Source organism: Acanthopagrus latus, chromosome 17 (assembly GCF_904848185.1).
Source record: "Acanthopagrus latus isolate v.2019 chromosome 17, fAcaLat1.1, whole genome shotgun sequence".
Classification (NCBI taxonomy): domain Eukaryota; kingdom Metazoa; phylum Chordata; class Actinopteri; order Spariformes; family Sparidae; genus Acanthopagrus; species Acanthopagrus latus.
Window position 1 is genome coordinate 26,526,363 of NC_051055.1, and position 25,241 is coordinate 26,551,603.

At 41.3% G+C, this 25,241-nt stretch overlaps 1 protein-coding gene and 1 long non-coding RNA gene across 10 annotated transcripts in view; one reads left to right on the plus strand and one right to left on the minus strand.

The window, feature by feature from the left end:
- Positions 1 to 25,241, minus strand: part of syngap1b (synaptic Ras GTPase activating protein 1b) — a 158,481-nt gene that overhangs the window by 129,424 nt on the left and 3,816 nt on the right. The window lies entirely within an intron of this gene.
- Positions 22,110 to 22,551, plus strand: LOC119005920. The gene is made up of 2 exons (XR_005070614.1): positions 22,110 to 22,258; positions 22,400 to 22,551. It is a non-coding gene; the product is annotated as an uncharacterized LOC119005920 (long non-coding RNA).

Sequence of the window (25,241 nt, forward strand, 5' to 3'; positions counted from 1 at the left end):
ATACCATCGATGTATCGCTGTGCAGGAATTAATCTGTGTTTTAACACTCGCAGGAGCCGTTATCTTGGACTGGTTCCATTTTTATTTTTCTTCTCTTAATACAATTCTCACACGCCATATGTACTGCGTGTACATTAGGAGTGTGTCAGATCGCTGCAATCACTCCTCCTCTCCATACTGGCTGTGAAGTGATCTGGTCCTGAAGGAAACTACACTGCAAAGGCAAGGAACGAAAAACTGCGTTTGCACCCATAGCACCAACTTTTTTAACAACTTTTTCAAGGAACCACAAGTTTCCTTCAGCCCGTTGTTTACATCATTTCGACGCCTCCTTCTACAACAATGATCATCGTCGATCCGTTGGTGGTATGCTTTCTCCCGTATCTCCATGTTGATATGTCAAAAAAACAATGAACAAAAAAAGAAACTGGTTTACGGCTTTTCAAAATGGTGGCTGACATAAAATGCGAGTACTTGAGCAGACCCCCGAAGCCCCACCCCCAAAGTTCCTGTACCCTTGGAAAGTACTAATATGCAAGCAGAAACTAAAATAATGTCTGTGCAACTTGATTTCGACCCTGGACACCACGCTTAGAAACACAGCTAACATATTTCATACAAAAGCTTGCTGTCACAGTGAGAGGCAAGACGCGCTAACTCATACAAACAGTGCAATACCACACACTTCAGGAGCGTCTGTCCTCAAAGAAATTCATGGTGTTGCTTTCGGTTGTTCACACAAAAAGTGGTGGAAGGAGTTGAGTGAAGCAGGTACGATTGTCAACTTCAGAAAGTTACGAAAACCGTCCGTGGCGCTCCTACCAGAGGTAGTTTCACAGAAGCGTATTGACAACTTAAAGGGAAAGCCCACTGATTTTTGCAAATCAAAGTCTAGTCATACTTGTTGGGGAGGAGTGCTGCACATGTGAAAAAAAGTTGTAAAAAGTCTCTTGCAGCCACAGAGGGAGCTGCGAGAGTGGCGTGACTCAATGGCTAGTGTCTTGAGGCATTAGCTGCTAGCATAGCACAACCAAAACCTAGAGTACATGTGACAGCACTGCCCTCCTGTGGTTCAGAAAGCACTGTCTGAGGAAACACAAAGAGGTCATCCGGCAAATAAAAAGACAGCAACATGATTTGGTGAGTTAAGAGTCCTGAACTCCCTTTTTAAGCTTCAGATTAAACCCGCAGCGATACACTTTGTCTCCCCCTCCTGGAAGCGTGAGTAATTACACAACCACTGTCGACGTGCTCATGACAACATACAGCAGGCACCGCTACACTGTTGGCTGTGGCCGCTACAGTCGCTCCTGATGTAAAACACACGGCGAGAAAGTCGCCGCAGACTCCAGATATTAAAACTCCAGCGTAGCATAATGCGAAATGTTAATCTGGTTTTGGGCTTAATCAGCATTCTGTAAACTCATTTGGCAGGGACGAGGAATATAATGGACGTTCATTTACATGTAATAAGTCCCACTCTGCTGGTTTAAGAGCAAATTTGGCACGGGAACTTAAAACGAGTCCTGCTTCAAAGGCATCGGTTCACAGCCAGTGTGGAGAGGAGGAGATGACTGCAGCTACTCCTTACCTATAGCGTGTGAATGTTGCGTTAATGACAGACTTCTGAGCCCATCCTTCAACAGTAAGGAGAAACTCCGGTGTGTGCAGATATACTGTAGATGTCAGCTCCACGATGAGCTGACCTCGAGATAAGAAAACAAGGGAAATGCAATATTCCTGAGGGGGAGGGAGGAGTCGATGTGGCCGTCACCCCGCCATGAATCCCAATGAAGTCCAACTTTTGACACTAACTCCTGGCAGCCTCCTCTCAAACCCCCACCTCCCCCTTTCCCATCCATCTCTCCCCTCCTCGTCCTCCTGCCCATCTGTTTCTCAGCCCCCCCACCCCTTCGCTCTCTGGCTCCCTCTCTGGCCTCTTCTTCCTCTCCCCCCCCCCCACCAAACCTTTTTTATCTCCTTCTCTGTTCCTCCCGTCTCCTCCCTTTTGTATTTAAGCTGTCACTCTTTACCCTTTCATCCTCAGTTTTTCTCTACGCGGGATTAAAAAAAAAAAAAAAAAATTATCTGTCCTAGAATCACATTTTTACCATTCACCTCTCTCCTATTCCCTCTCACTCCTCCATCTTCTCTCACACTCTGTTCTTCTATTTTTGTTTCCCAGATCTCTGTGATGTTCTCTCTGCCTCTCCAAATCTAAATTCAAATGCATCTCTACCTGACATGTAAGCCTGATCTCTCGTTTTTTGTTTTTTTTTTTGTTTCTCGTACACGCGGCCTTTTCCTTCTGTCCTGATCTCCCTGACAAAATTTCAGAATTCTTGTTGCAACAATAAACCAACATTGGCAAAGACGAAAAAAAACCACACAGGCATACATGTCAGGACTAACAGATTGCTAATAATAACCGCACGATAAATTCACAATAAAAAACAACAAATGACTCTTTTGTGTCTGGTACTTTGGTCATCATCCGTGTTCATCACTGGCGTGGAACAGGCCAGCAGTAGCGCGAACGGCCTCAAGATGTCCCTGTCATTCATTTACATTAACTTGTACGAACCTGAATGCTGACTCACTTTAAGCCCCTGAGGAGACCTGGACCATGTTGCTCGCAACCAGATAGAAAACACAGAGTAAACGGCACATTTAGACGGTTTGATTTTCATTGTTGAAATGTCTCAGAGCGCGTCAGGGGCGTTGAAAAAGAGACTGTTTATCTCCTGCATCTCAGTGTGGTGAGGATTTCCCCCCAAAGATTCTGAATGGACTGGACTCAAGTAAATAGCGATGAATGACAGGAACAGCTTGAAACCATTCAGGCGCCGGCCAATAGCAAAGTTGCGTTCGCCTGTTATAGCTGTACAGCAGCCTCCTCTCACAGCCTCCCTCTCCACCGCTCTCTCGCTCGCTCTCAGTCTCCCACTCGCTTTACACTCACTCCCACAACTCTCTCTCTCTCTGCTTCTCTCTCTTTTTTTTCTTTTTTCTCTCCCTCATTCTCTGTTTCGCAGCTCTCCTTCACTTACCTAATGTCTTTTAACTGTACCACTCTCACTCTTGCGATGTCTCGGCGGAAATGTCAGGCAAATCTTTTTCTCGCAAACTTTTTTAAAATGTCACAGATATGAAAATGTTCGAGTAATTCCATCAAGTTTTTTTTTTTTTTTTCAGGCCAAAGCACATCCTGTATTTCCTGTGGGAAAACAATTATTGTCGTTGTCGTCGCAATATTTAATTTGTCACAATTTCCAATGTGACACCTTCAAAATTGCTCATTTGTCCACCCGACAGTCCAAAACACAAACACTCTCAATTTTCTCTTGTGAATTACAAAGAAAAGCAGCACGGCCTTACATTTAAAAAGCTGGAACTATAAACTATAATCTTGAACTATAAATCAATCGACAAAACACTTAATCGAAGCTGTAGCCAGAAATAACATCAGGAAAGAAGAATATTCCCCATCAGAACCTATTTCTCCCTGCCAATATTATCCAAAAACACAGATACATGCCATAACAATACCATAATGTAAGCATAGTGTTCATAAAAATCCAAATAAGATGCCTCATTCATGGAGGAAGCGTCAGATATTTTTGTCAGGTCACGGTGAGCAGGTATGTGAAGACTTCAGAGTGTCCAGGCTGCCTTTGTGCTGTTGTACGTCGCCCACGCTGAACAACACACACCGCGGATTGTTTCTTGCCAAGTCTATGTCGTAATCAGGTCATCATTCACATCACTTCTTTATCTTTCACTTCCATAGGAAGCATCAATCATTGTGCGCGACCTCGATCATTTTTGCAGACCTCCATGTTGCCCGTTGTGTGTTTGTTTACATCAGACTGTCATCAGCACCGCAGCCAACATGTTGCCAGAAAGACAAGCAGGGTTTCCTCCAACAATATAGACTGTTTTCTCTTTCATTGTATATTTTGGGTTTTTTTTCCACATTTTATTGATTGTTTTGGTAGCATGGTTTTATTTTATGTTTTATCTCTTCAGGATACTTTCATGCTTTTTCCACTTTCCAATAACAATGTCTGTACATTCAGCCCAGTCGCCAGGATATGATGTCAGCAGTTAACGTTTTCTGCAAACCGCCGATACAGCCGAGGCTGACATTTGTAGCAAACATAGCATATCACGTTCACATTAAATGCTTATTACCTGACATTCACATCAGGAGACGGAGGGGACAGAGGGGGCATTGTTACAGCCGACAGGGCTGCGAAACGGCCGACCGCGGTTCAGACACACCACTGGATATTTTTATGGGCACTTAAAATCGTTGGCCATTTTTGTCACGTGAAAAGAAAGTGTGTTTAATTTCCATTTCCAGCAGTTTCTGTTTTCCATGAGTCAGACCATCTCCATCAGTGATCATGGCAACCAATAATAGGTATTCTTAAGCCAAACCATGAAGTTTTCTGAACCCTAACCAAGTGGTTTTGTGCCTAAATCCAAGCAGGGCATATGCACAGAAAATTCAATCTAAACAGATGTAAAGTTGCGACATAAAGAAACGCCCAGTTTTAACTTATCTGTGGTTTTTGCAGAAATCTTCTTTGCCAACATTTATTCTGGCGATCGGGTTGTAATATTCTTAAGAAATTAAAGTTCATTGCAAGGGTGTACTTATCATTGAATTAGATGGCTTAAGGTTATCTCAAAATCACAATAATACTGTTTATTACAATTATTTCTGAGGCAATGCATCATCCAACATAAAGCAGGCCTGGTTATCCTCGCCTTTGCTGGTTGGATTGAACCTCAGCTGAGTCTCTCTCTAATCCACTCCCTCCCTCTCACGCCCTGTGATTTTTGCTCTCAGACTCTCTCACTCTGCCGTTCACTCCCATAACTCCCCAGTCCACCATCTTTTTATCTCTCTCTGACTTCAGATCTCTCCCGCATTTTGCTCTAAACAGTCTGACACACTACACAGGAAACTCTCCAGGTTGCTCTGTAAGGCCCTTCTCACTCCGGGTGTGAATAAATAAACACTATGGGGGGAAAAAAAGAGATGCTGGACATCTCTCTCTCTCTCTCTCTCTCTCTCTCTCTCTCTCTCTCTCTCTCTCTCTGCTGCTGCTTCATTCAGAGGTGCAGTCCTGCCTCTCCACCTGGCTGTGAAGGTGATATTCAGTGTGCTGTGAGGAGAAAATAAAGATGAATGGGGAGCACAGAGAGCTCTGCACGCTCACATGGACTTACAAGAATATATCACGTAATACCACATAACGGTGAGTTAAAGTTTCAAATTCTTCTGAATTCATGACAACTAGCACCTGCTGCAAAAGACAGGATGGATAATACAACTAATAAAACACCACCTACGTCAAGTAAGCGTCCCAAAGTTCAGTTTAATCCCCTCAAACAATGTAAACACTCAATCTGAGGCGTTGGTTTTGGTTATATCAACATTCCTCAGAGGCAGAGCTGCACTGGAGGCCACAACACTCAGCGCAGCCAATACGCCACAGTTTGGCGACGAAACACGAGACCGATGCCAGTTCAAAAAGCCAAAGCACAAGAGAGGAAGACACAAATCACAACAAGGCCTGCGAAGGGCCAGTATAATATCCAAACTGATTACAAGCAATCATGTCCACTGAAAACACATATTTGAATAATTTAGTCAAGATTTTGAATAACCAGTGACAGAATGTGAGGTACAATTTACTCAAGTGCTGTACTGTAAATATTATTCTACGTAACTTGTACTTTACTTGAGTATTTCCATTTTCTGCTACTTTATACTTCCACTCCACCAAATTTTTCATAAAAATATTGTACTTTTTCACTCCCAAACTACATTTAATCAATAACTTAACCAGTCACATTATTAATAAAAAATATAAATCTACTATTGTGAACAAATAATGATGTTTTATCACAGATTTATCGCACCAACTGTATATAAAATAATTACAATGAACTGCAACTGCACCAGCTGCAATGTTAAAATGATCCAGCAATACAATATAAATATATATCATTCTGAAATGGGCCATTCTGGACTTTTACTTTTGGCACTTTAAGAATATTTTCATGCTAAAACTTTTGTACTTTAACATAACTAAGATTTTAAAATGCCGGACTTTCTTTTATCAGTCAGTTTCTAATGCATACTATGTTTGAGTCTCTGATTGCCAGTTTCCATGAGGACTGAACACAATCCAGTTTACAGTGTGAAACTGAAGACCCAGACCTCATTAACACTGTAGTGTAATCAGACCTTGAAATGTCATTATTATGGTAATGCAGCTGTTATTATTATCATTATTTAGAATCCAGGGTCGCCAACTCTCTAACAGCCTTGCTCTGTGCGTCAGTCGCTCTCAACAAGTAACACCTATTTGCCTGATTGTAGCCCCTCAAGCGGGTCAAAATAACTTTTCTTGCTGCTGACGTCTGGAGGTGCCATGAAGCTCAGAGCAGAGATCGGAAAAGCAGAAACTATCGATGTCAGCGAGAGGGTTTACAGACGCCCCTGGCCTCTAGTTAAACTGCTGCTGGTTCTGTTCGGCTTCTCACCTAATATCACTGAGCCATTACTTACGCTGGGCTCGCCTTGGACAAGATCAACATGGTACAGTAAGCCAATATGTTATCTCCTCCCATGGTAATTGAATTTATGGTGCCAGTTATTCTAAACCCTCCTATCATTAAAGCGTCAAGAGTGCCGTGGTGCACTGAGCACCGACCACGAATGCTGATAACATAAGAACTCTAATCTTTCTCCTCTGGCGACAGATGGAGCACCATCACATCACATCTTCCAATATGTGGCTGTGCATTAATCTGCTCACTGCACTTTCTGTCACCGAAACATGAAAATAAACCATAATATTTTTGTACTGAGGCGCTTTTGTCAGCCTATAATATGTGCTTTCTAATTTTAAAATTAAGCCATATTTGCAAGCGTCATCAACTCATGGTATCTACAGAGGCTAGGCAGCTAGCTTGTGATCAGGGAGGGACAGCCTCACGCCGCTTGCATCGTTTTAAGAATGCACTACACTATACGCAGCGTTGGGACAGGTTGTTCAAACCATGAGTCCTTAACTTAGAGTTGCAAGCCCTGAATAAGTCATGAATAACACATTAATGGCACCCACACGAGTTTGCCAGGTGTGTATGAATGTGCCCATCTATGTGTTTGTGTCACTTAGACTAAAATCCAACTCTTACAACTCAAGTCCAACCTCATTATGCACGTGTAATGCTATATCCTCATTGGTAAAACACATTTCCTAAAGCAGGACATTGACCTTAACTAAGCTGAACTACAAGTGTGTTAGCCTGGCGGTGCTTGCGAGTCACGCTCCTCGCGCCCTGACCCCTGCGTGTTTGTGTTTCCCTCTTTGGTGTCACCACGCTGATTGAAAGCGGGTCGAGCCAAGCTGTCCCTATGAGATAAAGAACAATTATAGTCATCTGTCCTCAATCCAGAGATAGACTAGGAACTGTGTCATTGTCTCATTACCCAAAGGGTTGAAACTTCTCACTCATAACACACCTCAACTCATGTTGCCTCAGCAGCGTCTGGCAAACAGCTGACAGACAGAGGAGCCGGGGGGTTAAACACAACAAAGTAAAGAGAATAGTTTAAAAAAGCCTCACAGCAAAGACAGACGATTATCATTATACATATCTGTAGCAGAAATTAGCAGAAGCTAGTAGAAAAAAAAGGGCCCGTAATAACATAAGTGCTACCATTACTCAGCATTAAGTTTCACCAGAAGTTTATGTCATGCGTCTTTAGAGAACCAGCTGTGTCTTTTTTGAGGCGAGCCTGTCTGACTATCCATCAAATTGGGCGACACTCAAGGTCACAACAAACATATTGCAGAAATAGTAACAAGTAATGACAGCTGCTGTCATGATGAAGGATCCTCCTTCTATTGCTGAACAAAAAAACATTAAATTGCATCTCATGTTCTGGTAATTCATGTAATTCACCACTATCCTGACTATTTTTAAGATATTTTATGTAAGCAAATGTTGTCCTACAACTGAAAAGATTAGGTCGGCCATATTGCCTTAAGGAAGCACAGACCCACAAAGAAAGAGCCTCATTAGTCTGGGTTCAGTGGAGTTTTAGTGACCCCAAGTTTAAATACTGTTTTGGAGAATGACATGAGGAACAGCTCTTTTATATTTCCTTACAAACACATCATGTCACAGGAAACATCTGTTATCTATGTTTATTTTATATAAATATATATACACATACTTGTGTCCATGTGCAGTGTTCAACCCATGTTCTTTTCAGACTTCAATGAGGGCACACAAACCGTTTGAGAGGTTGCCCTGATTAAGCTAAAAAGCAAAAGATACCAGCTTATCAGATACAAAAAGAGGGTTGTGATAAACGCCACAATGAAAACAAGCTCTGACCTCAAACCCTGTCAAACATGGCGGCTCTGTCAATGGCCCGACGCTTCAAACTGTGGTGCTGTAAGTCGCCCTCTGGTTCTAGCATCATTTTCTGGAGCTGAACCTCTTTCACAGTGTTATAAAGAGCTAGAAAAGTCCACACTAGGACGGCTGTGTGGGGCAAACAGGACTTCCACCCAACAGTTTTTAAATTCAACATAACATCAGTTAACGAAAACTGCATAATGTTACTTTTAACCCAAAGCAAAATATTTTCCTTAACCTAACCAAGTCTTTTTGTGGGGAACGACTAGCCAAACTACAACTATCTCACAACATTTACAGTCCAAAAGTCATCATATGGTTATCAGCTTTATTTTGAATATGTAACTGGATGCTGCAAATTCATGATGGCTTACTTGCAAAACCAAAGCTGATAGGGAAAGTAGAGCGACATATGCCGTATTTGACAAGTTGGGACATGTTGGACCATGGTAGAAAGCAAAAAATTGCAGATAAAGTTGTAAAGTTGTCAGTTCTTTTGACAATACCACTTCCCCAAAAGTATGTTTGACGACATCTTTACCTCCACTTTTACTTGATTAATACAATCATACTTTTCTCAGAGCTTAATTGTTTCTAACGACTACATTGTGATTGTATCCTGAGCCTGCAGATGTCTGAACTGCACCTTGCGGGCTGTTGTTCACTCAGACTCTGCACAGAAGTCAGTCTGATTCTCTGATTGCGTAATTACCGTCCGTTTTAGTAAATCGGACTTGAACTCAGTGCAGGTTTTGAGCCAAGTAAGTGAATGAAAAGTAAATCTGGCCCTGAGAGCAAATGATTTTTTACATTTTTTTTCTTTTGGGCTTTAAAATCAAACGTTAACATGGTGAATGTTGGTACAAAGGACCGCCTGATTTGCAGCTTCAGCTTAAAAATATGCGTATCATCTCTCAGAAACCCGTATCTATCAGACCGTCATTTGTTTGGCAGCAGTGAGATGAAGACCATGGGACCGACATGGTTCGTTCCACCTGGCCTATCTCTCAGCTGAATGAGCAGCCAGCATTTCTTCACTGGCAGGATGCTTCAGATAAGAGCCGCACACTGTGTTCAGCATGCTCTTCAGAGGCATAGATACCGTAGATTGCAGTAATCCCAGTAACATTTTGATCCCATCAGCTCAAACATCGATGGATTTGATTAAATTTATCTACCGGGAGCATTCTGGATAGAGTGTGACTGGACGTATTATGTGTGGACTGCCCTGCTGTACTGATTGCTGGCTGAGCATAATAAGATGTATTTATATTTTTCAATCTGACCAGCTTTATACTATCAAAATGATAAATTGCCGGGGTGCACGGTTCTGGTACAGCTGAAGCCTTTAAAGTTGCATGTTGTCAGCAGCCTCTTCATGAGGCCCATCTGATTTTGCATTGATGGTAAACAACAGATCAAAGTTTTAACCTTTGTATTATCTCTATTTCTCAACCAAGCTGGCTAACTTCCTGTTAAGCACCTAGCTCGCTTGAATTAAAATAAATTGATTTAATTGTGCCGCTTTTCTAGACTTTCCAAGTGGTTTTTCAGGCCAAATGGTTCAAATTATCATCGAGAAACTAGTCATTCTGCGGAGGGTACATACAAAAAAAATTTATCCACAATTTTAAAGCTGCTTCTTTCATGATGTAAGCTTATGGGAAAAAAGTGTTTTTGGGCCCCAGTGTATCACATGATGTTGTAATAACACAGTTTGACCACTATGAATGCTGTCTTCACAGCCTGGTGCTCTTCCTGGGGGTTTGGTCTCCACTTCCTCCCACTGCACAAAAATGAGGCCATCCTGCTCTGGCGAGGAGGGAGAATCCTCACCAGCTCACAACTGTGTTCACTGACACTTTCCAACAGTCTCAGCAGAGAAAACTCTGGCTCCCCATATCAGCGAAGTCAGGCAGATGACGCTCAAATCCCTGCCAGGCCAGCGGCCAATACATATCCCAGAAACTTGCTTGTGTTCAGCTCATAACACTAAGTTAGCTGACTATATTCAAGATGCTGAGACACACTGCTGCCACCAACTTAACCAAGGACACGGAGACGTATTGCACTGACCAGCATAAATATGTCGCAACCTACTCCTGCATCAACTCTAAGAGGCGTACCACTTTTTTGCTCTCTCACAGTGTTGATAGTGATGATAGAGGGCTCAGTGGTCAATGACTGTCAGCCATCATCGATGGACAACTGGCCCGACAGTTTTTGCTATCACATAAGAAAACTAGAATGACACTCAGTAGGTGGCATATCTCCACCAGGGCAAAACAGTTCCCTATAATTCAATCAAGCCTGCTCTCAAATCAAATAATCACAGGCTTATTCAAAGCTGCCAGTTCTGGGTTTTTATTTTGATCCACATCAAATTATACCCACTCATAGACAGCCACCTAAATGTGCCCAATTTGAGCCGAGACCCGTCCTCCATCCAGGTTTTTCTTGGAAATCCATTCGTTAGTTTCAGCGTAAACTTGCCGACCAACCAAAAGGCAAACAAAACAAACCGAGTTGGGGTGAAATCATTACCTCCTTGGCGAGGATTACTGGGGGTTTGGGGATTCATCCAAGCTCCAAATGCAGCCAGTAAATTTCACTGAGTTAGTAAAACAGACAAAATAGCCTTAATTAGTTAGCTGAAGACCTCTGCAATCACAGAGCAATGCAGGACTGAATGTTCTCGTGTAGTAGTGTGAAGCTCCTGCTGCTAATCTAAAGAGTCCCTGGAGGAGCAAGCAAGTGGCTGCAGAGGGCAAAGCGCATTAACAAATCCACATCCACAACAACAGGCACCCGTGGCGACGAAGACCTGGAGAACTTTTTCATGTCCTCGCAGACGTTAACCGGGGTGTTACGACAGCTTCCACTCCACAGTTCTCAGATATTCATGACTACATGGCATACCATCACTGTACTGTCACTTCCCATAAAAGTTCATCAGTGCACACGCTTGTAAACTCCATTAACCACGCGGGCCGTCAGAGCCATCGGTGTATGAGACAAAAATATGTTTTTTCTCACATACATCTTCCAGCGGGGCTAACACATTCGCTCATTCTTCACAGCTCACTTTTCAGCAAGTACATGATGCATGAACCGCACACACACAAACACACACACACACACAGACAGTGCGAAATGTTTGGAAACACATTCCTGATACTGAGCTCCAACCTCTTTAACCTGCCCCCTCTGCCTCGTCCACATCCACACTCTGTCATGGTTGAGGTAGATTTGTTGTAGCAGATGAAATTAATAAGGGATCACGTGTTCCAGCTGGTATGTCGACCGTATGGAGAAGAGCAGGTGTTCCTGTTTTCTACACAAAATGGACATTCACTCGCGTACACACCCGGGGTGTGGGGGGGGAAAACACATGAACACATTCACAGGCAAGCAATAGAAATAAAAATTAAAAAAAAGTACATGAGATAATCTGACATTTGCAAACACACACCAATTTGCAAAGACTCTCAAACACAATTATATGAATGGGTAAAGAGCAGCAGTTCAGCTGCCAGAACACAAACGCTGAAGCAGGAGAAAGGAGATCTTCTGCAGCTACCTTTACGTAAGTGCTGTAATTCATGACCTGTTCTTTTTAATTAGAGAAACAGTGTGAGGGTATTTGTATCATCTCAGGGAACAAGAAAAAAGAAAGACCCATGTATGTCTCACTGGACTTGAAATTATCTATTTCCCGTTCTTTTTGTGGGAAGCCTGAGGATTAAAGACTTTCATTGCACACATCTTTGTGTGTGTGTGTGTGTGTGTGTGTGTGTGTGTGTGTGTGCAGTTAATGAATCACATTCTGTGCTGAGCAACATGATTGAAATCAATATCATATTATTAGAAAAGAATAATGTTCTCTGATATCAATATATCACAATATGGAGCCTGTGTGATGTTCCACAGTTAGCTGTTGTATAAAACACGTCTGTATGTGGTCTCTATATTTAAAAGAAAGTGATTTTGTAAGTTATTTGTACAGTTTGCTTGGTATTATTAATTTGGACAATATAATATCTCTATAAACTGCCATGACATCACTCTTCAGTCAGTTTCAGCTATTTCATTTTTCATCTTTGTGTTTTTCTTCGGTTGTTTTTATCTTATTTCTCTACTTCAACATTTTAATGTTAATGAAATACTACCTGGCAACATCACTATCTGCTTTCGCATCTCCACGTTAGACTAAATCAAGGACCTGTGTTTTTAGTTTTTGCTACGCTGAGGAAAAAGGGAAAGCAGAATCTAGTTTTCACTTTAAAAGTTAAACCGAACTTCTCGTTACCTTGCAAATAGGTGACCAAGCAGTAAAGAAGATTAAATCAACAAGCAAACTTGTTAATTTACACATCCAAAGAGCAACATTAGCATTCATTGGAGTCTGATTCACCACCACCATCAGCCACCTGAAGAATCTGAATCCATTATTCGCTCTCTTTTAGCGCAGTATTTGGTATTTACCATCTCCTGAGGGAAATAACTGGCTCTTTTGCTGCTAAGTTGCTCTCTGTGTCTGACAGAGCGCAAGTAGTGAACCGAAACAGTAAAGTTGTGGAGTTCACAACTAAATTATGTGCTGAAACTTGTTATAAAGCTCTGTAAAGCCGTGGAGACCCGCAGATTCAGGTGATAATTTTTCTCTCTGTTATGAACGTCTCCTTTCACATTGTCACCTTGTTTTCAAGTTCTTATCCAAAACTTTGGCCTCTTTAAAGTGGAAAAAAGTCCATTCAGCGACATACTGTTTGTGCCTTTTGGTGTGTGGGAATGAATGAGGGCTCTAATAATCCTATCCTATCTATACAAGCCTGCATGAAGGGATATATGAAATCATCTTCCCCTTAAGTATCAGTGTCTGTGTGGGAACACAAACATGCGTCACAGTGAACTCATTCTCTCATCCTTATCACTTGCTGATGATGTCAGACATTAGGCAGGGATGTCACCGCGAGCCCCCTGAGCGCTCACCTCAGGCCGCTGTTTTATCTCTAACAGGAACGGACACATACCTCCAACGGAAGCACATCTGCCCTCACCACAAACAAGACATAAGCAGTGGGCTTCCAGTGCGCAGCAGCCATTCCTGCCAGATGCCATTAGTTCACATCTTCACTCCAAATACATGGCAAGTTAAGTGAACGCCTAACACTCTCCTCTCCCCAGAGGGTCTGAGATGTGCGCTTGTGACTGAAAGTTTGGCTGGTTTTAAATCTGAGAGCCTGCCGGGGAAAAAAAAAAAAAAATTCTTAGTGGGTCGTAAATGACAGCTGCTCGCCTGCCCTCAACAACAATCAGCAACCTGGGCAAGGCAGCCAAACCCCAGCAGGTCCAGTGAGGACGCACGGTGATCACCTGAGGAACACTGCAGCTGCATGAGGCATCTCCAAAGCGCCTGAATGTGTAACTACATGAAAGAGAAGCAGAGGGGGTTTCTTAAAAGCAGCAGGCGGGGCATGCTCAGCAGAATCTTCCCTGGATAAATACAGGTTTAAAAAATGCACTCATAAATTGTGAGATATAAAACATCAAGCCAAACCCCAGCAGAGTCAGGAACTCCATAATTGTATTCATAGGCTCATATTGTTTTGTGATTTCCTGCTTTCTTTTGCATTAAAACAGAAATACAGTCCAGGAATGAGCGTATGCCGGAAGATTACTGTGTTTGCACGAAGTGCACGCTCTGTCTTTGGGGGACGGCTTGGCATTCATTTTATGCAAGTCAGCTCTTCCTGTTTCCCTACAGTACATCAACTCCGTGTCTCCTCTCCAGCCCGTGAGTTTATTCAGTGTGAGGTGATGACATCACTTGAAAGATCAGACACGTACCCCCTTCCTCCATCAAACCAGTCAGATGATAGAGTCGTATCAGATGTTTTCCTCACTGATATATTCTGCGAGCTAAAAATGACAGTGCCCTGCAAACACGGCTGATGAAAACAGACAGGCCAGTGTTAGCTCAACACAAACTGACATCCCAGGAATACTTGCCGTCCAAGATCAACGCAAACCAAACCTCCGTTTTCCTTTCCTTCATGGTGTCCGGTCGGATCCTGAATCTTAAATATACACACATCCCCCCAGCCTGTTCGGCATTTGGCTCAAAAAAAAAATCCTGACAGACCACTACATTCACATTTTAACATATTCTGAATTTAGTCTTGTGTGTTGGACCTCTCTGAGACCTTGAACTACAGGAGTGATTAATAAAACCTCACAGAAAGCTGAAGCAGTGTTCACCCAGGTGTAAAAAACGCTGACGGAACAATATGTTGGAACTTCAAGACGTCACCAGCGTTTGACACGCTTGCTGTAACTTATTGAAATAGAATCAGACGGGCCTGGAATGAGCACACTGGGATTCTTAAATGTATTTCACGATTTATATTTAATTGACTGTCTCCACAAAAATGTTTTTTGATGTTTTCATGTAATGGGAATCTGCAGATATCATGTATTTAAACGTATATTTTCAGTTTTCATCAAAGAGAGGAGACACGACAGACTGTTACTGGCAACAAAACCAGCAGATATGCAAAGTTTCATATACATATTACATCCCATGAGAGAAAACAACCAAGCAGTTCCTGTCATATGTTCTTTTTCCACTACATTACATGTGTTACATAAAAGCCAGGCTGGAGACCTGGGGGTCACGACATGGTGGCAAACCACTTGGATTGTAGCATCTGCAAGGCAACCTTTCACCCATAAATAATGCCAGCGTGTGCCAGAGCTGAGAGCGGTGGGAAAAAAAATCCGTAATGTGGCTTTTCTCATGTAAGTGTGTGCAAATACTGCGAAGGGGGAAAATAAACCGTAGAAGCTCATTAGATGTAACTTCAGACCTCTTACAGAAAGAGGTGCATGAAGTGCTTCATCTTTATCTGTGAAAGGAAGACTTCCAGCCTTAAATGCGGCAGTCTTAACATCCCAGAACATTTCAACAATGGGAACAGTGGGTTAACCATTCTCCTCTGGATTACATAAAAATATTACACTGCCAAAAATGGCCTCTTTTCGTGCAGTGATCTTTGGAATGGAGGCATTTATTTCCTTCTGCTCTTAAAAGGCACTAGGAAATATGAGACGCTCTTGAGTGGGGTTTGCAATTTTCCTAATTTAAAACTTGAGAGTGAGAAACCTAAAATTAAAAGTGTGGTTTTGGCGTCCTGTGAGCCCTTCTCATCGCCATCCATTCCTACCTGTTTGACATTGCCGTTAATCCAAAATAAAAAAAAAATCCAGAAGGGTCTTGTTGTTCTATTACATTCAGTCCGATCCAGAAAGACTCATCACAAATCTGGAGTGCCAAACGTAATCAAACATAAACCCATGACGTCCACTATTAAAATATTACACAAGTATTTTTGCAAAATCATTCTCATCTCAACAAACTCTAATTCCGACCAGTAATATGCTTGAATAAATGCACACCTCTTCAGAGCAGCAACATGCCTGGATATGGTCTGATACAGTCGGAAAAATACTCAAATCGTGTGTGGGACTGTGTGAAAAGGAGGCTAAATTTACCATCAGCTGTTGAGTGAGCCTGCTAACCTTTATGAGGTCCTTTGAGTGGAGGTAAAACACCGCTACACACATATTACACACAACGATACGAGTACAGAGGCACAAAACACACAGGCGCACATACAAAAATAGTGAACACAGTCATTGTTGCGAAACTCTCGGGAAACAGATTTGCTCTGATTCCACATTGAAAAAATCGAGGCAGAGCCGACATAACCTATTAAAAAACATAACTGATTTCAAATCTTTTAAATGGTAATGGAGGACTTGGGGTCTGCTCACAACACACGCATAAAAAAAAAGAGTTTCCTTTCAAAGTCAGACATCTAACATAAAGAAAGATGACATATACACTTACAAAATGATTAATTAGGAAGATAATATAGTGTGCTACTTCACAAAGGCCAGGCAGCGACTACAGTCCTCGTTTGACAGACAACAGCTACTCTACCTTTGATTCATGTTGTAAGATGAATCCTATGTTGTGCAAACATGTAGCTGTGGTCTTCAGTCCTGACAGAATGAGTCATATTCATGTATATTCAAAACAACATAGGGTGGGCGATTACATTGTGATCAATCTTAAAGACGATGTTCTTTTCAGCCGAAGTGTGGAGGTTGTGGTATTTAACGTTGTCTTTCCAAACTTCACATATCCTGAGTGACTATCAGATGCGTGCTACGTGAACGAACTCATACTGGGATGAAATCAACTGCACGGCCATGCCGATGGAACGATTAACACAGAACTCAACTGGGCAATGTATTGAAAGAAAATCGCTCGGTTAATCGTTGGATTGCGTCAAATGTAAAATGGTTTATGCCCTAAAAATATGTAGAAAGTTTATAATGTTCCTTATTACTTTATTTGATATGTCCAATGCCAAGAGAGATGCATCTGGTTAATCATTTATTCATTTAATTTCTCTGCCCACTTAATCCTTTTTCTGGCACACCTGGGGCTACAGCCTTTCCCAGCATGCACCGGGCGGATGGCAGGACACTGGGCAGGTCGCCAGTCCATCGCAGGTTGAACGCACATAGGCAGACATCCGCTCACGCTCACATTCATACCTACAGGCAATTTAGAGTCTCCACTCGGCCTGACTTGCACATCTCTGAATGTGGGAGGAAACCACAGAAAACCCACGCAAACGTGCACACTCGGCACAGGCAGAGCCAAGGATCAAACCTGGGTCTTCTCGCTGTGAGGCGATAGTGTAAACCCCTAAACCAACCAGACCTGTAGTGAATATCTTTCATGAGCACATCAAGTGCAGTGAAGTACTACTTTTAGACATGAGAGGGAGCTTTAACGGTGACCAATTAAATGTATGGACATGTTGGCTCTGGACTGGACCTGACACAGTGGGTGCAGAAAATGCTCAGAACTGTGACCAACATTTTCTTTGCTCATTATTTGGTCAATTATTTTCTCAGTTTATCGGTTAATTGTTTGGTTTATATAAGTCAGAGTATTCTATAATCATCATTACTTTCCTGAGCGGATGGAGGAACCCAATTGCGAGATTAAATGTAAGCCAAGTATGTTTACATTTGTCCTTTCTCTCTTGTCACAACACTGTGTTTATGCTCTGCTTAGGTTTACGCACAAACACAACTTGGTTGTGGTTGGTGTGTAAAAAAAAAAAAAGTCATCGTTTGGCTTAAAAATAGCTTATTTACCACCAAAATGGATGGCGGTGTCCCCAGGTCTCCTTGAAAAAACATTCAGTTTTGTCGCCATGAAGGCGGCTGGAAATATCCCAAGATGTCCTTAAAAATATTGAGTGGTGTGACTCAAACTGCGGTCACTCATTTGGCTGTCTTGTTGGCTAGTATTTGAGTTTTGAACTGTCTGACTATCAGTCCAAAACCCAGATAATTTTGCAGTTCTGTAAGACCGAGAAAAGCAGGAGAAACCTCATGTTCGTGAATTACTCAGTGGATTATCAAAGTTTCTCACAGAGTAAGGTTCATCCAGGGACTACAGAGGTGTGAGTGTTTCCTTAAAATGGCCTTTTATTTTCAGCTTCTCACTTATTCTTGACAGTTTTGTCATGAAAATGCTTTCACTCAGACACCCTGTGTAATTATTAGTTGGTAAAAATAAAATATTCATTGATATTTTACCAGTCACACCAGGATTTCTTACATGTTGCCATGGCATTGTGCCCAAAATTGCCTCTTCACTGCTCAAAAGAAAATGCTGTAAATTTGGATTAGGGGTTGTTCACATCAATGTATTTGATTAAAATTATTTAAATGGGGACAGAGGTGAGGAAACCTGCCACGAGCAACAATGTTCAAGAGAGCTTTAATCATGTTTTCTCAGCACCTTGATGGTTTAACCACTGCTGTTTACTTCCATTAACAAGCCACTCATGTAAAAAAACAAATCTTCCTCATTTGAGGCAGGAAATCAGCTATATCCAGAATATTCTCATTGTTAACCAACGGCCGTATGTTTCACACTTAATCCAGATTTGAACGGAGGACCGGCTCAGCTGAGCTGCTACTGTAAAATAATATCCTAACCTCATATGACCGCGAGCTGAAGTGAGACTGCAGCACGTCAGACACAGAACCAAACATGCACTGTAAAAACTCACAACTACCAAATGTGGTAAGGCTTTCTATTACAGTCCTCTAATTACCAGGTTAATTACCTGGTAAATTCATGGTAACACAGAAGTGTTACTGGGTAATTACCAATGGTAATAAGAAAGTATATTTACTGGGTAAATAGCTAGTAATTAGGGGACTGTAGCTACCTGCTTATTACCAAATGCCCAGTATTTTGGCCGTAGTTTCATTGTATTTACTTTCTTATTACCATTGGTAATAAACCTTTTGTGTTACCATGAATTTACCAGGTAAATACCTGGTAATTACGGGACTGTAAAAGAAAGGGTCACCCAAAACGTATACAAGCAAACATACACAGACACACAAAGAATGTAGAAATAGAAGAATGAACGGCTCAACAGGTGACTTATTAAACGCCACAACAGTTCAGTGTGGTGTAGCGTGACGCATACGAGCCTGAGCAGAGAGTTCAGTATTCCTCATCCACAGATTGATAGCCTGACACTGACGTTTAATCCAGCTTCGGGGTTCAGTGTGCAGATATGTAGGGTTTTTTTTCTATTAATTTCAGAGGCTATTAATTTACAGCCTGTAGTAGCAGCCCTTATTTTACTGGCCCTCAAGCTACTTCAGGGAGGATTTTTTTTTTTTTAAAGGCACTTGAAATGTACTACTTTGAGTGTGCATGTCAAAGGAAGTGATAAAAATCGTCCCCCAGCGTACTGTATATATTTTTAATTATGCACAATATCATTTAACATCGAGGCACTTTTTTTTTTCCCCCAGCCAGAACAAATTACAGGAAACAATTTGGGTTTCATATCATATTAAATAAGAAAAGTTACCTTAATTATAATACTTATTACACTTTGTGAAGTCATCTCAGTTTGAGAACTTTTATATTTATGTGAGCAATAAGCACCACGTTATTTTAATATTGGTGATACGACTGGACACAACAGTTCAATATCTAACTAGGGCTTCACGATTAATCAAAATATTATCAAAATCACAACATGAGTACAATTTCCGAATTGCAGAGGCTGTAATTTTTTGTAAAAGTTTAAATGTTTGACCAGACAGTATTATGATGAAGTGCTGAAGTGCCGCAGAGACGTCCCATCCTATAAATCCTGTTCTACAGATGTAAGAAAACATGTTTGTGTGGTACAGACCTCAACAAATATCACCTCTTCATGATATTAATAGTTTTCAGTAAAAAAAAATAATAATTTGATGCAAAAACAACCATTGCCACTTATCAAAAACCATATTAAAATCACAATATCTGTCAAAGATAATCAAAAAAATGTTTTACCTTATTGTGCAGCCCGATATTTATTTAACTAGGCACCACGACACATGCATTTAAATTAAGTAGGAAAGATCAATTGATCAACTGTCAAGTATTTTATTAATCACTCACTATTTTTGATAATTAAATTATCTGATTCCAGCTTCTTAAATGTGTTTTCCTGGTCTCTTGATTTCTCTACGACAATTCAAGACATTTGAAAATGTCATCGTGACATTATAGACCAAACAACTAATTGATTAACTGATAAAAATACATGATGGATTGACTGATGATTAAATTAGTTAGCTGCAGCCTTAAAACGAAGCACTAAATAATATTCCTTCATGCAATGAGGGGAAAAAGTCAAAATTCAATGATTCCATCTTCTTAAATCTGAATATTTTCTGATTCATTTATTCGTTTGACAGTAAACTGCGTGTTTTGGGGGCATTTGAGACGTCTGATGATGTCATCTTGGGCTTACAGACACACTAATTTGACTTTTTTTTTAATTTTCTTATATTTAATAGACCAACAACTAATTGATTAATTGGGGGAAAAAATGACACCTTAATCTGCAATTCAATTAGGTAGTTGCAGCCTTAATCGAAGCACTAAATAACATCCTGTCATGCGATGAATTCCTCTTACTACTAACATACTACTGACATATGTACAGTAATTTCTCACACTGCCTTGGGTATTTGGCTAAAACCTCACAGTTCTGAATCACAGATCGCGTCCATGGGATCGGATGACATCATGCCCGCAAACCTTATGAGCCAACCGTATCCAGAGGGAGATCATTATCCCGGATTGGCAGCCCACTGATTGGCTCAGGAGAGAGGAGGCAGCTCGTCATGACCTTTTTGCTGTGAGTGAATCCTGACAAGATCAATCAAAAGCCAAGACATTCTCTCTCTCTCTCTCTCTCTCTCTCTCTGTCTCTCTGGGTCTCAGTGCACAAACTCATTGAGTCATTCCACTCAGGCTTTGCAGCAGAATTGAATTACCCACCCACCCAAAGTGTAGCTGAATCTAAGAAACCACTCCTCCCAGCGACCCCAGCAGGCACCATGTAGGTTCCCCCAGTATCAGTAAAGCACTAAAGGCTCTTAGAGGATCAGGGGCCTGGGCATTCTTTACTGAAGCTAGTTTAGTGTTGGCCAACAGATTGGGGGGGGGGGGGGAGAAAAAAAAGAGGATCAGCTCAAGACTGAACTCAATCTGTTGATCCTGACCAAAAAAAAAAAGACAGAGAAAGTGACGACACATGTGGACTTAAGATTCATCTACGTGCCAAAAATAAACCGTGTGGAGGCTTTCCACGGATACTCTCCCAATCAGGACAGTTTAGTTTGTAGGGGCTGGGACACAATTTGACACGGAGATATGCTGAATCACTTCCTCTCAGATCCGTTTTTTGTTCATCAGCATTAAATATCTGTATTTTATTCAAAACAAAGAAATGCTACCTGACAATTTGATTCACCAGAGTCACTTCATGACTTGTTTGGGTGTAAACTTAACTTACACAGATTAAAAAAAATAAACGAGTAAGCCATTGTTTCTCGTCTTAGATTTCGGATTGTTATATCTTGATAGAAGTTTCTACCTCATTTAAATGCTGCATTACAGTGAAGAGACGTCATAATATAAACCAGTAAGTCATTAAATCCACATCACTGAAACTATTCATCTAAAGATCTCATTGTGTTAATATTTTGTCAAAAATATCATGATACCAATACAATAACAAGAAAAATATCTTGTCTCACAATTTAGCCTAAAAATAATGCAAAATTAGCCCTCCAATGAATAATTATATTATTATGAATAATTCCTGCTTTTGTATTTTTTTAGGAGAATTTTTTTCTGCTTCAGTTACACAAACATCACGATGTATCGTACACAAGTGGCCTGCTATGTATCGTTTTTTCGCAGAACCGCTGTATCAAGAATGTATCATGATAGTGTGAACACAGAGGCTGCAGAAGTAAAAACTCCCGTTCATATTATAAATTGAGGATGTTGATTATTAGCCATAATGTTGTAACCATTCAATGAGACGGTATAGGAACACATTTTAGTCGTGATGTCATGGAGAAGGACTACACTACCCACAATCCTCAAATGAAACAGCGACATCTCTGATTGGCTGAGCTGGCTGTTACCATGGAAATGTCAACCATATCTGCCAAAGTTGTGTGGACTAGCCATGTACTGCTACCACGATCAGTTTCATTTTCCGATCACACTGCTGCTCTTTATAGATGAGGAGAAGAATCACCACCAGTCGGCGGTTGCTGGAAAGGAATAATTTGAATGTTTTATGGGATGAGTAGTCCTTTACTCTTCAAATAAGTATGTACATTGTTTTACCTTCATCTGATTTTTGTTTTGGATCAAATGTTTTACGGTCATGATTCATCTCACCGTTGGTTGGGTTGGTTACAGGCTTTGCTAACTCTTCAACTCTTATTTTGTTGAAATGTCAATGTCGAGTGAAAGAATGGAAGAATTCACTTCTGGAAACTGGAGCTGTTCAACAAGTGAGCGGTCACGTTGACCTCTACCAGGGCCAAGAAGACAGAAGACAGACTTGCCCGAAATGTGATAAAGAATTCATCGCAAGTAAAAATGTCACTCCATGTTTAGGTCCCGCCTGAGGTCTCAGTACTTCCACTTGTTAGATTATCATCAGGTCCACATGGTCACAGTCCCTGGTGTGATACAGACATATCGTATGCTGCTGAGGTCAAATATTGATTGACCTCCAGGGTATCAAAGACCTTCAAACTGCTGCCAGATAATACGTGTATAACCAAGCTAAGTAGGCGACCCCCTATGTGCTTATTCATCGGATCTTCGCACACGCTGATGAATATGTAAAAATATTGTGTGAGTGAATTCAAATGAGGTCTTGTTGAACGCCGATTGACTTCCTATCTGCGGGCCAGAATAATGACATGATATTTCCTCAATATCCTGACATCGCTGCCTGTCTTTGACCAGAAAGCTTTGGGGATACTTGATAAAAAAAAAAAAAAGAAAAAAAAAAAGAAAGAAGCTGAAGGCACTGAGTCTAGTTTGACATTTAGAAGTGCTGACTTCCCACTTCTAGAGGGAATTCGGCCAGCAAATTTAAAACGTCCCTGAACTTGGACAGGGGGTTCTTTGATTCGCAGAACATCAGATCACTAAAGATCTGTCAACACCAGACGAGAAGCTCTCTCCGGCTGGAGAATTCAGCCCTACGCGTGTGATTAAAAGCAAATCACTTCCCCCGAATCCTCGTCGCTCGGTCGCTTCCGCCGCTAATTCGACACAGCACTCGAAAAAGCCGCCGCAGACGCGTCTCCAGTACGCTCGGCGCCCCACCGGAGAATGAATGGGCTCTCGTTTTTTTTTTTTTTTGACAGATCATCTAGTGCGCAGGGCTAGATGAATCTCGCGCATGCAGTACAGTAATAGCCTAACAGATGATGGTTCTTGGCACAGCCCGAGTAGTGGAGGGGTGTAAGACAGTCCCTTATGTCACATGGGAGAAAGAGAGGGAAAGAGAAGGAGGGAGAAGATGGGGTGCTGCAGTGCACACTGGTGGTGCGCTGTCTCTTTAACTATGGCCATGCTTGACAGGAGCTGCTGTATCAAACTACTGTAAAATCGACAAGGCCAGGGATAGCTCAGCGGCTGGCTGCTCGCTTTCATAGTGTCCATCTGCACTCGTGGATACAGCCATTGTGGAGATGGGAAAAGAGAGAGAGAGAGAGAGAGAAGAGACAGTGAGGGGGTAGGAGAGAGAGTGTGTGTGTGTGTGTGTGTAGTATGTGTGTGTGTGTGTGGGTGGTTCAGCATGAGGGGGGTCGACCACAGCAGAGAGAGAGAGAGAGAGAGGAAAAGAAAGAAAGAGATAGACTGAAAAGGAGGTGTGAGTTTAAGAGAGCGAATGAGGGAGGAAAAAGATTTAGCCAAGATAGGAAGGCCCATCTCTGCTGCTGCTGCTGCTGCCTGCCTCCCACTAACTGCCTGTTCATGTGAGCCGGTACTTGGCATGACTGCAAATGGCTTTTGCCTGGTACATTAGCTTAACACACTCGTCAATGTGGGCTCAGATACATCTGCAAGATCGCTGAGGGTGGTGGTGGGTTTTTTTGTTTTTTTTGTTTTGTTTTTACCCCTCTCTCCTCAAATGTGAATCTATATCTCATCGCAAATCAATGTCACACTAATATGAGCCGGCTTACCACATATTTTATCTGTAGATGTTGAGTCACTGTGCGGCAATAAATATCACACAGTGTTACATAATCGCTTTGAGTAACCATGGAGCTTCTAATGTATAGGTAGACAGGGGAGATGGATAGAGTATCTGTCTGGAGTTTATTCAGCTGGTTGGCCCAAATTCACACGAAGCTCGCAACTAAGCGATTATTCACTCAATTGATTATGTCGCCTATTGATAGAGCTGCAGCCACTGGCCAATACATTGATTAGCTGATCAGGAAAGAAGTTTTCTTTGTTATCTATGATAGTAAATGAAGGGTTTTGGACTGCTGGTTGGACAAAAACAAGCAATTTTAAAATTAGAAAACATTCTTTTTTTACATTTTATAGATTCAACCAATAATCAAGAAGATAATTTGCATATACGTCAGTCATGAAAACAAGCATTTGTTGCAGCCCCATTATTTAATTGTGTGTATGGTCGATAAAATATTAGAAAATATTGAAGAAAATTTTACATCACGATTCCCAAAGGTGTCATCTTCAAATCGTGCTCAGATCAACAGTCCAGGAGCCAAAAGATGATCATGTAATGATAAAATAAAAGATGCTGGAACCAGTAACTGATTCTACTTGTCAACATTTCATTTGCCTTTACTATTTCAGGAAAAAAAAAAAACTGATTAAATAATTTTGGTACCAATACACATTATACATGAAACGATCAATGGTGTAAATAATCTGCAGATTAATCAATAATGTTTGTTGCAGCCATGTAATTGTCTGTTTGGTCGATAAAATATCAGAAAATATTAAATAATGCACATCACAATTTTTCAAACCCCAAAAGGTTTCATCTTTAATCTTGCACATTCAACAGTCCAGGAGCCAAAAGATGTTCAATTATTGATGGAATAAAAGTGAGAAAACCAGTAAATTCTCTGGAACCTGGAACTATTTTTGCATATATAATTTTGTACAAATATTTGTTGATCGAGCTCCCGTTGAACAACTAATAGACTGCCACAGGAATGAGTCATAAGCCCGGAAATAAGTTTTTGGTTTTTTTTGCACTTCCGGTTTGCTCATCTTGTAGATGTAAACAGATCGATTAATTTCT